The sequence below is a fragment of the Pan paniscus genome, chromosome 5 (genome assembly GCF_029289425.2).
Source record: "Pan paniscus chromosome 5, NHGRI_mPanPan1-v2.0_pri, whole genome shotgun sequence".
Classification (NCBI taxonomy): Eukaryota; Metazoa; Chordata; class Mammalia; order Primates; family Hominidae; genus Pan; species Pan paniscus.
In genome coordinates, this window is record NC_073254.2 from 126,810,417 (window position 1) to 126,826,982 (window position 16,566).

A 16,566-nucleotide genomic window follows, 5' to 3' on the forward strand; every position below is an offset into this window, starting at 1 on the left:
CGATTCCCCGTGTAATTTCGGATGGAGGCTTGAGCCATTCGATGTGGATATTAAAGAAAGTGTGACTTCCAGAAGGCTGAAGGTTTGGAACCCTTTGTTATACCTCTTGCAATTCTATCAACAACCCATGAGATAAAACTTATTTTCCCCTTTGTACAGATGAGAAAGCCCAAGTCATTTAAGAGGTGGATGTAGCCTGGAACCAAAAGACAGGGCCGGGACAGATCGTGTCTGTCCAGTCTGCTCTGAGAACTGCCCCACCGTGGAGCACTTCACCCGGCCAGCAAGCTCCGCTCACTCCCACACAGAACTGCTCAGAAGTCCTTCGTGCTGAATTTTGTATTCCACCCTATCCCCCATGTCACTGCAATCTAAACCTTTTCCTTGAGGACTTCAATGTTAGAAGTCCTGGCTCTGACTCAGACAGCCTAGTTGAGTGACCTTCACATGACTTGGACTCAATTTCCTTGTCTATAAAAATAGGTAATACCAACATCTATTTCATAAGAGTGTTGTAAGGATTAAACAGAAAAAAAAAGTGAAGGACCTAACATATTGTTAGCTTTCAGTAAATATTAATAGAATTAATATTTTTAGTTATTAATTAAATTATTAACTAATTAAAATAATAATTACTATTATTGTTTTTCCTTGACTTAATGTCCTGTGTACTTTTAGTTTCCCTCAATGCTAACATCCAGTACAAAATCAGAACATTGATACTGGTGCAACCCACAGAGTTCATCGGTTTTGCATGCTGTCATTTGTGTGTGTGTTTGTGTGTGTGTGTCCCTGTACCATTTTATCGCCTGTGTAGATGCGTGTGACCACCACCACAATCACGATACAGAACGGTTCCATCAGCACCGAGGTCCTTGTGCTTCCTCACCTCCCTTCTTGCCCCTCCTTTATCCTTGCCCCCCCGGTTATTTTTAGTCCCCACGAAGTGTCTCAGAGAAATCTCAGACATGTTTTCCCACTCCAGCCTGTTTGACCTTGTTGCTTCCTGCAAGCCACCAGGGAGGCCAGGGGCTGCCCCTTTGTCATCAATCTCCTAAAGGCCTGTGCCCTCCTGCCCAGGATACTACCTCCACGTTCCTGCGAAGCTGAGGCACGTCAGGTATGCCAAATGGAGCTACAGTGTGTGTCAATTACACAGGATGTTCTGTAAGAAATGGGGAGACTGTCCATTCCCCAGCTCTATGTTGCATTTGGCCACATGAGTCCCAAAGCAGATTGCATCTGCCCAAACCATACATCCCCTACCCGTTCTGACTGCAGTTGCCTTGTTTTCGAAGGTCAGATCCAAACCCTGGGACTGGGCTGGGCAGACATTGTCTTTCCTCCTAATCTCTAAACCTGTGTCCTCCTGGGGCCTCTGTTCAAAGCTTCTTTTATTTTTTTTTTTTTTTTGAGATGGAGTCTTGCTCTGTCACCCAGGCTGGAGTGCAGTGGTGCGATCTTGTTCAAAGCTTCTTCAGCACAATTTTGGTTTTCCTGGATAAACAGATGCACAGGGGGTTCACCACATATAAGCTCATCAGACAGACCAAGCTACATTGCAGGATCACAGTTTAGGCTTGGCTGGGGTGCCTGACTCCTCTCAGGATAAATTTGACAGCATTAAAAACAGATGAAATAGCCAACCTAAGCTCTCAGGAAAGAAGTCCTCAGGTTTGTAGGTTCATAATTTAATTCAAAATAAAAGTTTTACTGAGTCTAGCTTTGGTCAAAAATATTTGATTGTCTAAAGAAGGTAATTACCTTCTCTTAGTCACCTACCATCTAACGTAAGATGTGTTCATGGTAATTAACCTGTATCTCAGTATTTAAGTTACAGAATAGCAAAGGGGAAATGTGACTTCGCTAGAGGAGGATTAACATCACCCAAAGATAGATAGAGAGACTTAAAACCTCTTTGCAGAAGCGAATATCATGTTTTAGGCAGTACAAGAAGAGTTGCATCATGTTAGGCAAAAGCATAATGTTGCTATTGTCTTTATTGGGAAGTTAAACATGGTTAAAAGAAGTGTGTGTGAATGCCAAGTTTACAAGGAATAGACTGTGGTGGCTTTGTACCATGACAACTGAGCTTAACAAAACCTGTGTTTTCAAGAATTCCCTTCCCTGTGTAGTTCTAGGTTATGGTTGGCGACAAGACATATTTTCCATCAGACTTGGAAGGTGGGCATGGAGCAGTGGCCATATTTCCTATGCCCTGAATGTAGCAGCAGGGCAGCAGGTGCTGTGGCAGCTGGCAAACATTGTCACTGACGTGGTGTGTGTGCCCAGACCCACAGCTCCTCCAGCTCCTGCCAGATCTCCTCCATCTGTTTCTCTGAATCCTGGGCCAGGTGATAGTGCAGCTCCATGGCGAAGGGCTCCAGCTTCTCCAGCAGGTCATGCAGAATTGAGGCTGGAGTGGATGGGAGAGGGATACCTGGGTTCCAGTTGGTCTGTCTTCGTGGTTTCTAATTATCTTCGTGGGTTCCATTTCGTCTTTGTGGTGTCGTGTTTGTCCTTCTTCTTATCCACACCCAGCTCCCATTCCAACTGTCTCTCTGTCTGACCCATAGGACTTCAGGTCAACAGTAGACACCACAGGGGCAATGATGGGCATAGATCGCCTCCCCCAATCTCCCTCATGGCAAAACTAGGACTCTGCCATCCATTATTCTATATCACTTACATTGGTTCTGCATCTTTGATCAAACGCTGAATGATACAGAATTATGTACTGATTACTTCTCAGAGGCACTATAACCAACTGAATTTGGTATTTGTTGATTGAACAGAAGATCAAGTTTTAACTGCATATTGATTGAAGGGGTGAATGATAAGTAAGAAATTAAAATACCCTTTGGGGGTGCACAGAAATATATATTCTCTGCCCTGGAAAACAAATCCTAGGTGACTTTGACCTTCAATTCTTACACTCAAATATCCTGCCTATTCTTCAAATAGGAAGCATCTTTGTAAATGTCTAAGCATTTATTTATTCAACCAACTATGCATTGTTTACCTCTCTGTCCTATGCATTGTTTACCTCTCTGTCCTATGCATTACCCCACAACTGGACTCCAACACACAGAGGATGGTTCAAGAAAATTGCTGAGGCATTTTCCTTCCTCCCTCCAGAGCCTTGATCCCAATCTCCTTTCACTTTTATTTTATTTCCCAAACTCCAGACTCTAAGTTCTGAAGACCTGACTCAAATCCCTGCCTTTGGGCCCCCTGGATTTCACATCTACCCATATACACCCTGGCATTTGATCCTTTGTCCTCCTTGTGGACTCTGGCTTCACTTGATCCTTCAGGCCCTGTCACCTCCCTTGATCTTGGCTGGACCTTGCAGCCCCAGCTCCTACCAAAGTCACCGCCTGCGTTTGACTACCTGGATGGTGCTTCCCAGTGAGAAAGAGAATAGGTGACATCCAGACACCACTCTCTAGAGCCTGCAACCTGGTGGGGGAAGTGAGTTATACACAGAATACAAAATAAGCATCGAAGAAGTCTGGAAAAAAGCATAATCCCTTTAACCCAACCTAAGGTCATCAGGGGAGTCTTCCTGGATTAGGTGACCTTTGGAGGGACTGGTAAAAATGTAACATAACCCCAGCTATATATAACCCCAGGAGATGAGTTGGGAAAGTAGGAGGGGGAAATGCTAGGGATAATGGAGAAAGCCAAAGAATTGGAGCATGAGGCCTTGCACAGACAAAATTCAGTTAAATCGTTAAAAGAGTGCGGAGAAAACATTAGGAAATACAGACAAATTTCTGTCTCCTGTCCAAAAAGAAGTAGGGAAACTATAACCACCACAAATAAGCCTCCAGTTTATCCATGACTTAAGACTCGTCATTCACAAACCGCTTGCTGGGGTGACAAACATCTGAACAGTGAATGAGAGGATGAAAGGAAAAACTGGATGATCATGAAATGTTAGTAAGTTGCCCCGAAATTAAGAGCATACCATTTCCACAAGGCTGGGAGAGAAGTCCCAACTCTGAGGCTTTGGCAGCTCAGGGAAGCAGAACACCTCTCTGGGACTCCACGAATGCTCTTGGCGACTGAGCTGTGAACATTGCCCAAGAATGCATTTTTGAAAGTCATAAATAATACAACTTCTCGAGTTAAACACACAGAGAAAAAATGACTGAAGATATGTCTGTTATAGATAAATATGCTGCCACATCTTTTTGACAGCTTATGGCATTGGAGATTCTTCTAATAAAAAATTCAATTTGAAAGGCCACCAGCAAAATCACTGTTCCCTCTAAAAGACAATTCTAACTACATTTCTACAAGACAAGCATAGGCTTCTTAGGATTCTCTGCACAGGAGGATGGAACAAACCTGAAATATTTGGGGTTGTTTGTTTGTTTTTGAGATGGAGTCTTGCTCTGCCGCCTGGGCTGGAGTGCAGTGGCACGATCTCCGCTCACTGTAACCTCCGCCTCCCAGGTTCAAGCGACTCTCCTGCCTCAGCCTCCCAAGTAGCTGGGATTACAGGCATGTGCCACCATGCCTGGCTAATTTTTGTATTTTTGGTAGAGACAGGGTTTTGCCATGTTGGCCAGGCTGGTCTCAAACTCCTGACCTCAGGTGATCCACCTGCCTCAGCCTCCCAAAGTGCTGGGATTGCAGGCATGAGCCACCATGCCGAGCCCCCAAACCTGAAATATTTTGAAGCTCATCTAATAGATATTAGCTAGCCAATACAATTAGAATATATTCCACATGTCCTCATTATTTAAACAAACTCCAATTGGAAAATTTCTGATTCATGGTAATAAAACAGTTCCTCTTGGATTCATCAGGTTAATTAAGTGACCCCTGAGGTGAACTGTGTCTAGACTTATTGTAGACCCATCCAAATTACTGTGATCTACTGCAGGATAGCCAAATCCTGATGCCATGAAATATAATATTGTACCTCTGAATGGAGCGAAGTAGAAAGCCTCAGAAAAGCAGGGACACAGGAATATTTCTGGGGTATAACCTGTATAAAGGCAGGATCCAAATAGTTCAGCCTCAAGATGGTAGTCAAGGAATACAGCCTGACACAAGAAGGAATTTAAAAGACTCAAATTATTTATTTTGAGATTCTTGGAAACCACAAAGAGAAGGCAAACATAGAGCATACAGCAACACTTATGAATTTCCCTTTCTTCTGCACCCATTTCACTCATATGTGCTGCATTTGTTCTGAGGTGTCCCTCATCACAATTTCCCGAAGGCTTTCTCTAGGCTGAGCTCCGCACTTGCATTTTCCTCTCTTTACTTCCTCTCTTATGTCTATCCTTTGACTATAGTCATTGATATTGCCTCTCTCCCCGTGATTAAAAAGGGAATAAAAACACTTCCTCTTTGGGAGAGGAAAGAAGGGAGGAAATTTGGCAGACCATTATAGCGTGAGTTTTTGGTTATCTGGGAAAGGGAGGAAGCCAGCAGACATTCCCATCTTTATTCCATTTAGCTCCCTCTCTGCCAGACAGTGATAAGGGAACTTAATTTACACCAAAACCAGGGATAGGGAGCCCAATTCAGAGGCTCAAATGAATATACGGCCACACATTCCTAAAAAAACAAAAATAAAAAAAACAACAACTCACCTTTCAACCATCTTTTGTTGGTTGACGTATGATTTCCTTATCGTAAGAGAGTAAGTATGAGATATTAAACAGCACATTTTTTGTTATTTTTTGTTAGTTTGTCTTTTTGGGACAGAGTTTCACTCTTGTTGCCCAGGCTGGAGTGCAATGGCGCAATCTTGGCTCATTGCAACCTCCACCTCCCGGCGGAGGGTTCAAGCGATTCTCCTGCCTCAGCCTCCAGAGTAGCTAGGATTACAGGCGCCCAGCACCATGGCGCACTAATTTTTTTTGTATTTTTAGTAGAGACGGGGTTTCACCATGTTGACCAGGCTAGTCTCGAACTCCTGACCTCAGATGATCCACCCACATTGGCCTCCCAAAGTGCTGGGATTACAGGCGTGAGCCACAATGCCCAGCAACAGCACGTTTTAAAGTTAAGATGAGGCAACATAAAACTTGAATTAATAAATGTGACAAACAAAAATAACAATAAAATAATAAATTATAAATCCCAACATGAATACAATTATATTTCTTAATTTTGACAGTGTGAACAATAGACTTAGTGTTAGATCATTTGCAGCACGGTCAGATAAAAGAATTTTTTCCCTCATGTAAAGACTACACCCTAACTCAGGCATGGGAAAACATCATCTCATATAAGCCTCATAAACCCCAACTAAGCCAGCTCTTAGGGCCACACCAGTGTTCCAACATCTGTAAAGCCAGTTTTCATCTAAGTTTAATTTTAAAAAGCCAAAATGTTGAGTAAAATATTGTTCTTGTACATCCACTCTGGGGTGGGTTTTTAGTGTCCTGACCTAGAATGTAGCTGGGATGGAGCAGGACTGCTTGAGGAAAGAGGGTTGCTGGGCTCACCTTTTCAGTTTGGCAGAAGCATTGAAACTGGTGGGGGAAAGAGGCCTGGTAAGGAACTGGGGTTTGGAGCCCCTTCAAATTACTCAAAGCCAAAAAGGCGCACAGAGAGAGAAGAGCAAGAACCTAACAGCCTGAAGTGGCATTTCTGGCATGTGTTCAGGCAGCTTTTTTCGTCTGTGTTCCATAAAGACCTCTCTTGCATAAAGCTCATCCAGGCCTCTGTGAACTGGTTGAGCCAGGGCAAGATGCACAGTCTCTGGGACTGTAAGTGTGAGTAAACAAGATTCTCCACTTACCCCACAAGCCTACCCCTGCCCCGAAACAATTCAGCACAGAGGTATACTTCAAAGGCCCACAGCTCTCCCCAGCAAACAGACAAAGCACTGCAGCCTTCAGATAGAGACTTCATCCTCAAGCCAGACAAAGACTTCATCCTGGTGGGAAACTGATGGGAAGAAGAAATGGCAATAGTAATGTGTATACACATACGCACACACAGGTTACAGGTACAGGACTCTAAAATTGCAGTGTGAAGTCTCTTGATACAAGCCACATTCTCTGGTCATCTGTTTATCCAAACAGAGTTCTACACTAAGGTCAAGAAGTCTTTTTAAAAATTATAGGGTACTGTGCTTTGCTAAATGGCATCATGGAATGAAGACAACACTGGTGATGCTACTAATTATGCAGCTTGAGAAAGCTGCTCACCTGCGCAGAGCTTGAGTTTCCTCATATGAAAATTGGAGATGATAAAACCTACCCTGTAGGATTTTTATGAATATTAAATAAAATAACATGTAAAAACAACTGGCCAGAAATGGTAACAAGCAAGAGTAGAATTTGGAAAAAGGGTTTGCTTGATTCTAACAGATGTTCTCCAAAGGTGCAAAATGAGGTTGTTGAGAAAGGTGGTGTGTGGCTGGTTGATGCGAGGCTTTGAGTCTGCCTGCCTGTGAAGTTTGATTTTGAAATCTCAGCCTCTTAGAAGCCTCATGTAAGGGGATGGGTGGTCACAAAGCCACATCTTATAGTGTGGTCTGCAAGGATGCCTATAAAACACTCAAAGCTTATTGAAAATTCCCCTGCAGATCTCCTCGTCTGAATTCCTCCCCACCCCACACCAATGAGCCACTACACATTCAAGGAAAACAAAGAGACAACTCTAAAGCCCTAAGGAGTGGCCCAGCTAGGCCAGTAGTTTTCCCCAGAGGGAAAATGTGCTTCCAGACACACTCAGCTGAAACTGACTAGAAACTGGACTGTGTTGACTGAACAAGTTGAGAAAGATTTGCCTCTGGCTTTAATAAATTACGACATCAGCTTTTGGCATTTAAAATATTCAACTGTTTACCTTAAAAAGTCTCTTGCGGCCGGACACGGTGGCTCATGCCTGTAATCCCAGCACTTTGGGAGCCCGAAGTGAGTGGATCACCTGAGTTCAGGAGTTCGAGACCAGCCAACATAGTGAAACCCCATCTCTACTAAAAATACAAAAATTAGCCAGGTGTGGTGGCGGGTGCCTGTAATCCCAGCTATTTGGGAAGCTGAGACAGGAGAATCACTTAAACCCAGGAGACAGAGGTTGCGGTGAGCCGAGATTGCGCCACTGCACTCCAGCCTGGCTGACAAGAGCGAAACTCCAAAAAAAAAAAAAAAAAAAGTCTCTTGACATTAATTTCTTTTCTGGTTTGAATAAAATAGCCTTTTTCCAGGTTGTATTAATTTGCAATAAAAGTGTTCTGACCCTGTATTTTTCTTGTCTGTAAAATGGACTGAGACGCTATTAAGGTTCCTTTGGGCTCCGAGAACTATAGGACTTGGGGACAAACAAACCAGGTGGCTGATTCTACTGAGGGCTTCACTGTCACCTGTGGTTTCTGCTCCTTCAAAGGAGTGAGGATTAGCTGCTATTTAGACACAGGAATGCAGGTCTTTGATTATTTGGGTGTCTGTTTTCACAGGCGTTGGACCTGACCCTGCAGCCTGGGAGCCCTGACCGGACCTCTCCTCTGATTTGAAAGTACGCAGGCCTGGCTGACACCAGACACCACAGAGGTGTGGCCCCCACCAGACACAGCTACCATTAAACCCCATCTTGTTGCTCACTGGGTGTGTGGCCTTGGTTAACCACAAACCCGCCTAGATGCCTCACTGGCAGGCCAGCTGAAAGCCATCATTTCTTATCCAGCCCCTTAGGGATAGGATTAGAAGAGTTACCTAAAATGTAAGATGTTGCATTCCTAAAGCCTTGGCTGTAACCCAGGGGGACTCCAGGCAAGACGGCTGATCCCAGCGACTTCACTCCTAAATGAAACCAAAGTCACCTAGTATCCTTGAGTGGCAGACATGGAGAATGGCAAGTGAAACCAGAGCCTTCTTGGCAGTTAACTGAGGTGCTCTGAGAAGGTGGCAAAGGAAGAAAGCCTTGGCTTTATTTAAAGGGGCAATTAAAGTTCAGGAAGGAAAGGAAGTGTTGTTATTCTTAATTTTTCACACTCTCCCTGACCCCAACCTCCATTCCACAAATAGCCCAGGATTGCATTTGCTGCCAGCAGAAGTATATAGATATCTCTGGAAAGCTATGAATGATTTACAAGCTGGGTCAATAATTAAGTTACCCGGGGATGTGCAGACATAACCAGTCTTAACTCTTTAAATCTCAGAAGACTTGCTCCCCAGCCTGGCAAGAGAATAATGGTTAGAAACCAAACAAAATCTCCATACAGATTTGAAATGCTTTGAGCTAGGAAAATGTTTCAATCCATTATTTGGGAAAGGCTGATGAGCAGATTGTGTTTCTCATCTTGGTCTGTGATTATTTCTAGGACAAAAGAAACATATTAAGTTGGTACAGAAGTAATTGCCATCTTTGCCATTGCTCTTAATGCAAAAACCACATTTACTTTTGCACCAACCTAATAGTTTCTGGATTCAAGTACCCAAACTCTCAGCTTCGATTCCAGCTCACTCCGGAAGGCCAGGTGATTTTGAGGGGGGCCACTCCCTGGAACTGGCCGTCCTCCCTCAAAGACCTCCTCATGAAGATTTTAATCAATGATGGATCCAGATCCTTCCAAAGGGAAAAAGCATCATTCACGTGGGGGAGGGGAGTTTGTTTGAGAGCAGCCCCTTTGTTGGCTGATCTGTGGGAGGAACAGCCCAGTGGTCTATGCTAGTTAAGGGGTCAAAGCTAAAACTCCTGAAAGAGTTAGCAAGATGAGACTGCATATGTGCAAACTGGAGAAATTCTGAGAAGAAAGTCGCCCAGGGCTTAAGAAGGGCTTTCATGTGGGGCAGGGCTGGACCTGAGCCTGGAAGGACTGGCGGGTGAGGAGCAGGACACCTCAGAGACAGGCATCATTCCGGTCACAAACCTGTGCTGAGTCCTACCTTCCATGTCCAGACATGTACCTGTGCTGCAGGTACATGAGCCAGAGAGGATTGAGCCTCTTATGGGCTGAATTATGTCTCCTCAAAATTCATATGTTGAAGCCCAAATCACCCAGTACCTCAGAATGTGACTGCATTTGGAGATAAGGCCTTTAAAGAGGCAGTGAAATTAAAATGAGGCCTTTAGTGTCAGCCCTAACCCAATCTAACCGGTGTGATCATAAGAGGAGATTTGGAGACACAAAGAGACACCAGAGAAAAGGCCACCTGCAAGCCAAAGAGAGCGACCTCAGGAGAAGCCAAACCTGCTTCTTGAGCCTTTGATCTGAGACTACCCACCTCCAGAACTGCAAGAAAATTAATTTCTACTGTTAAAGCCCCCTGGTCTGTGGAATTTGTCATGGTGGCCTTAGCAGATTCATACAGCGTCCTTGCCCTCCGAGGGCTCCAGTGTGTTGAGGAGGCCAGACAACAAACAAAATCCTATGAAACCCATACATTCATGACAGCTGTGCAGGGCACTGGGAAGGACAAGGAAAAGGTGCTTTGAGAGTATCTGAAGAACAAAACCGGGGTGAGGAAACACCCCTGGGCCTGGAATTCCCGCCTCAAGGAGAGGAGAGCAGGGAAGGCAGGCTGACCCGAGCCACCACTGAAGAGGTGGGAAGTGAATGACAATGGGAACACCAGATTGCAGAGCGCCTGGAAACAAGCAGGAGTATTCTTGCTGGATCTCCAAGGCAATGTGAAGCTATTTTAGATTTCCAAGTGGAGGAACGGCCCAAGGAGAGCAATGCTTTAGGGAGCTCTTTCTTACAAGCATGTGCAGAAGGAGCGCAGGCCTCAAAGCACAGGAAGAGGGGGTGCCGGTGAGAGGGCTGGATCGAGATGCCAGCAGGCAGGCAAAGCGGGGGAGGAGCTGCATGCAAAAAGCATTTTGAAGAAGAAAATGACAGGTCTTGGTGATTGATGGGAAACTCTTTTAAAATTGTCTTGTCCCTGAAGCAGCCCTTCAAGGCTGTGGCTGACCTATAGGAAGGCCCCTGGTAGACCCCTCTCCAGAGTGAGGTGGTTGCCATGGCACCCAGATGTGAGCAAGGGGGATAAAGACCAAATGGCACATTCATTTCATACCCTTCCTTTACCATCCCTTTGTGGGATACCAATGAGACCCACAAAGCTTCCCGAATCTGCACGATGAATATCATCAGAAGGCATTTGATTACAGCTCTGAGACTCAGTAAGAAAGTAACACCTGGGTAACGTCCATAAAGCCATCTTGCAGATTTCTCTGTGAGGGGCTTCTAACTTCTGGCTGCCTTTCAGCTATTCACAGCTGGGGGGAAGTGGAGGGGACAAGGGGATGTGGGTAAAAGAACTTCTCATACTAGCCTGTGAAGGGATGTTAATGTCTGACTGACAGGAGTAGGACACTGGTTGCTTGATCCAGCCCTCCTGCCTTCTGCTGGGAAGGAAACAAAAATATGGAAAACACGGGGGGCTAAAGTTCCAGAGCGCCTGCTGTCAGCTGAAGCCCATAGCCTCACAGAAGCAACCAGACAGAGGAAGCTGTGAATAGATCCTGCCCCGTCAGGTGCTGGATGAAGCTTGTTTCCAGTGTGAAGGAAAGGGGACCTGGTCAGGAAACCATGGTTTCATGAGCCAGACTTTACAACTGCAGGCAGCTGCCAAGGCCAGAGCTCACGGTGAGTGGCAGACAGAAGAATACCAGCCCTTCATCTCATAGTGCTCCGCCAGGCTCATTTTCCATCCATCAGCAGCCGAGGGTTAACGTGGAGATCAGATTAGAGGCACTGCTCTCTAAGAGACCTACATTTGAAGCACTAGGCAAAAACTGATATAAGCACATGTGGAAATAAAACACAGGGTAAAAGAGTCCAGCAAAAAATCCTGGCATGGCAGCTGACTCTGACTGCACAGGACACAGTACACTGACACTCTCTGAGGAGAAGAGTATCTTTAAAGAGTAGACTATTTAAGTAAATTATTTGTGCATGGCTGGTAGAATTCATTATTGTATTATTATTATTTTTTTAAGACAGGGTCTTGCTCTATTGCCCAGGCTGGAGTGCAGTGGTGCAATCACGGCTCACTGCAGCCTTGACTTCCCAGGCTCAAGCAATCCTCCCACCTCAGCCTCCCAAGTAACTGGGACAAGTGTGCACCACCACACCCTCCTAATTTTTGGTATTTTTTGTAGAGACAGGGTTTCATCATGTTGCCCACTTGAGCCCATCTCAAACTCCTGGGCTCAAGTGATCCACCCACCTTAGCCTCCCAAAGTGCTGGGATTATAGACATAAGCCACCACACCTGGCGCCATTATATTATTATTTTTTTAAAGTCTCTTTTAGAACTGTAAGACTTCAAGATGCTCCATTTGCTCTGGATTGAAAAGCTGATAAATGTTATTTTGTAATCAAAATGTGGTCTGAGGACCAGCTGCATTGGCACCTCCCAGGAGCCTGATACAATTTCAGAATCTCAGACCCAAATCCAGACCTGCTGAATCAGAATCTGCACTTTAACGAGATCCCTGGAAGCTCTGCACGAACATTAAAGTCTAAAAAGCACTGCCTTGGAGCAGGTTAGGCAAAAAGAAGAGCTGAGAAGGGTTGGGTAGCTAAGATCTGGCTTAGCAATACTATAGCCAGATCAGTGCCCACTTCTACTCACTAGGCAATGGCCCCTATGGCTACAGTGAGAGGGTTTAGATAGTAATACAGGGTGCAGAGGAAGAGGGCCAGGCTTCTGCTGCATGACTGAAAGAACCCAGGTGCCCCTCCCGCTTAGGTGCTCTTATACATTCTCAGCCTTTATCCTTACACGCCCAAGGCCCATATGAGTCTAGATTATGCAAAATAAGTCTAAGCAATGTAAAAAAAAAAAATGATTTTTTTTTTCCAATTAGCAAAGGGTAATGAGCACTTTCCAGAAATTGTGCTTGGTAGGATATGTCACATAAGTAAATTTTCTTTTGTTTATTTTTCCAAAGAGGCTGCACCAGAACTATCCAAGATAATTACTTTGCCTTCAGTCTGGTTGAGCAGCAGCTGTTTATGGTACCTATGACTTCCTCTGTAAGATCAGTGAGATGTAATACAACAACAAAGGGATTTTGAGTAGACAAACCTGTGCTTGAATCCTGGTTTGGATTATTTCCTGAAATTCAGATAGTAAACTCTAAAATGCTGAATGAATTTACAATTAATTATTCATTATTGAGTGGAAATATAGCAGCATGGCTTAGCCTGGCTTGACTAATAGCACCATTATTATGTCAAGGAGACTAAAGCTTTGAGAGATATAGCTCAATGTCATACAACTAGAAAGTGGCAGAGCCCAGACTGGTAGGTGCCAGGTCTATTGGCCTCAAGAGCCCAGAAGACAGTTAAACCTGATACCATTGCTTCCATGGGCCCAAGGCCTTACTCCCTTCCAGTGCCTTCAACTCTGCCGCATAACTGATGCTCTCACAGTTTAAGACAGAATTGCAAGTGAGCCAGATTTACAAAGGCAGTCATCTTACTACCTTCATTTATCTTACTACCCTTCTGACTTCAAAAGTCATTGCTAATATTCTAAATTGTGGCCTGCTCAGTCTTTGCTCTCCTTTGCTTCTAAATAATTTTGTTTTTTCATCCTCAAAAAATCTAACTCTTCATGTCAACAAGAAAAATCTCAAAATGAGATGGTAAAACAAACATTCCATTGACTTTCAGACTATTAAATAACTAACCCTCTCCCTCAGTCTCCCTATTCCCCATCCCCCTCTCCCAGCTTTTTTCAAGTGCTCCCTCCCAGGCTGGAGAATAATTATACTCTCGGGTGAAACAGAGAAGGTAGAAACTGGAAGACTGAATAGATTTGAGTTAATACAACTTTCTCTCAAACAAAAGCATTTAAGAGTTCAGCAAAGGTTAGGCACGCAGAGAATGCTGCATTTCCTGGTATCTTCTGATTAGCTTTTAAGATAATTAATGGAGATGGGAGTATTATTGCTTGAACAACTACCGCATTCCTGGAGAGAAACAGGAAGGACAGAGCCGAGAATCCTGAGCATTAACCCCAGTGGCCAATCAGCTTCTTTTGCATTTGTAAATTCCCTCTGTGGCTCCAGTGACATCTATGTGACCCCATGGTTAGGTGACAGGCAAGGTCCTAGCACTTTGCATGCATTACCTTAACTATACAGCACACTTCTTTTCCGGGAGAGAAATAGCCATACCCATTTTAGGAAAGAGGAAATTGCTGCACACACACAGCCCTTAAAACAATCTAATGTAGCAGCTGCTATAATTATGCCCATTTTGTGGATGAGGAAACTATGGTCTACAGAGACTTAGCAACTTTTCCAATAACACACCATAAATATTGGGGCTAGAATTAAACCCAAATCTGTCAGACTCCAGAGCTATCATAAGAGGTAACATTTCTGCCTTATCCTGCTTCCTTGTTTTATATCTACAGTTCCATAACTGAAGGGCAGCAGAGAGATGCAAACATCATCACAACAAAAATGTCATATATGTCCCCAGTAACCACTAGGCTTCTTTTTGACCATCTGGCTGGCCCAACAGCCAAGCAGTCACCACCAGATGATTCAACCAACTCTGGCTTCTTTCTCTTTCCTCAGACTGTGAACTCCTTCTGAGAAATGATCGTATTTTTCCATTTTTATATCCCTCTCAATGCTGCCACATTATAAAAGAGAAAAATTGGCACTTGCTGAATATATATCATAAGCTATGTCAGCTATGTAGCACAGAGACTGTCACTTACCCCTTCAACATTCCAACAGGCATCAGTAATCAATCATAGTGCTCTTCCCTAGTAAGGCCAGAAAGAGCCTCAGCATCCTTCTCAACATAATACTTTAGTCAGCTACTATCAACCAATCAGAGTTGGTACACTAGGTGAAACCTATTTACTCTTCCTTACCTAAATTCTTGACTGGATACTTTCTCATGGTCCTTATGATATTGAGAGGTGACAGCGTGCTGGCAGTCCTCAGAGTCCTCGCTTGCTCTCAGCGCCTCCTCTGCCTGGGTTCCCACTTTGGCGGCACTTGAGGAGCCCTTCGGCCCGCCGCTGCACTGTGGGAGCCCCTTTCTGGGCTGGCCAAGGCCAGAGCCGGCTCCCTCAGCTTGCAGGGAGGTGTGGAGGGAGAGGCGCCAGCGGGAACTGGGGCTGCGTGCAGCGCTTGCGGGCCAGCTGGAGTTCCGGGTGGGCGTGGGCTTGGTGGACCCCGCACTCAGAGCGGCCAGCCTGCCCCGGGCAGTGAGGGGCTTAGCACCCGGGCCAGCGGCTACTGAGGGTGTACTGGGTCCCCCAGCAGTGCCAGGCCACCGGCACTGTGCTCAATTTCTCACCGGGCCTTCTAGCTGCCTTCCCATGGGGCAGGCGTAGGGACTGCAGCCCGCCATGCCTGAGCCTTCCCCCGCCTCCGTGGGTTCCTGTGCAGCCCGAGCCTCCCCCACGAATGCCGCCCCCACTCCACGGCACCCAGTCCCATCAACTGCCCAAGGGCTGAGGAGTGCAAGTGCATGGCGCAGGACTGGCAGGCAGCTCCACCTGCAGCCCCAGTGCGGGATCCACTGGGTGAAGCCAGCTGGACTCCTGAGTCTGGTGGGGACGTGGAGAGTCTTTATGTCTAGCTCAGGGATTGTAAACACACCAATCAGCACCCTGTGTCTAGCTCAGGGTTTGTGAGTGCACCAATTGACACTCTGTATCTAGCTGCTCTGGTGGGGCCTTGGAGAACCTTTATGTCTAGCTCAAGGATTGTAAATACACCAATCAGCACTCTGTGTCTAGCTCAAGGTTTGTAAACGCACCAATCAGCACCCTGTCAAAACAGACCACTCGGCTCTACCAATCAGCAGGATGTAGGCGGGGCCAGATAAGAGAATAAAAGCAGGCTGCCGGAGCCAGCAGTGGCAACCTGCTCGGGTCCCCTTCCATGCTGTGGAAGCTGTGTTCTTTTGCTCTTTGCAATAAATCTTGCTACTGCTCAATCTTTGGGTCCACACTGCTTTTATGAGCTGTAACACTCACCGCGAAGGTCTGCAGCTTCACTCCTGAAGCCAGCGAGACAACAAGCCCACTGGGAGGAATGAACAACTCCAGACATGCCGCCTTAAGAGCTGTAACACTCACTGCGAAGGTCTGCAGCTTCACTCCTGAGCCAGCGAGACCACGAACCCACCAGAAGGAAGAAACTCCGAACACATCCGAACCCCAGAAGGAACAAACTCCAGACGCGCCACCTTAAGAGCTGTAACGCTCACCGTGAGGGTCCGCGGCTTCATTCTTGAAGTTAGTGAGACCAAGAACCCACCAAGTCCGGACACAATATGAGCATTCCTACCTAAGTTTCAGTTATAACATTACCCAGAGAAAGTGAAAGCGTAACATAAAACTATTCACTAAAAGAATTGACCACTTTTCTATTTCATCTCAACTCTGCCACCCCTTCCTCCCTTTTAACAGTAGCCATTACCCGTTCAGTAATAATGAGTTATGCTCTTTGTCAGCTGTTTTGCATAGTATATACATGCACAAATGCAAATAATGGCAAATCTTGGGAAATTTAAATTTTTTATAAAGTAGGTGAAAGTGTTATTGGCAAATTGCTCAAATCAGACACTGGAAGCCATTGACAAATGAGAATCTGGGA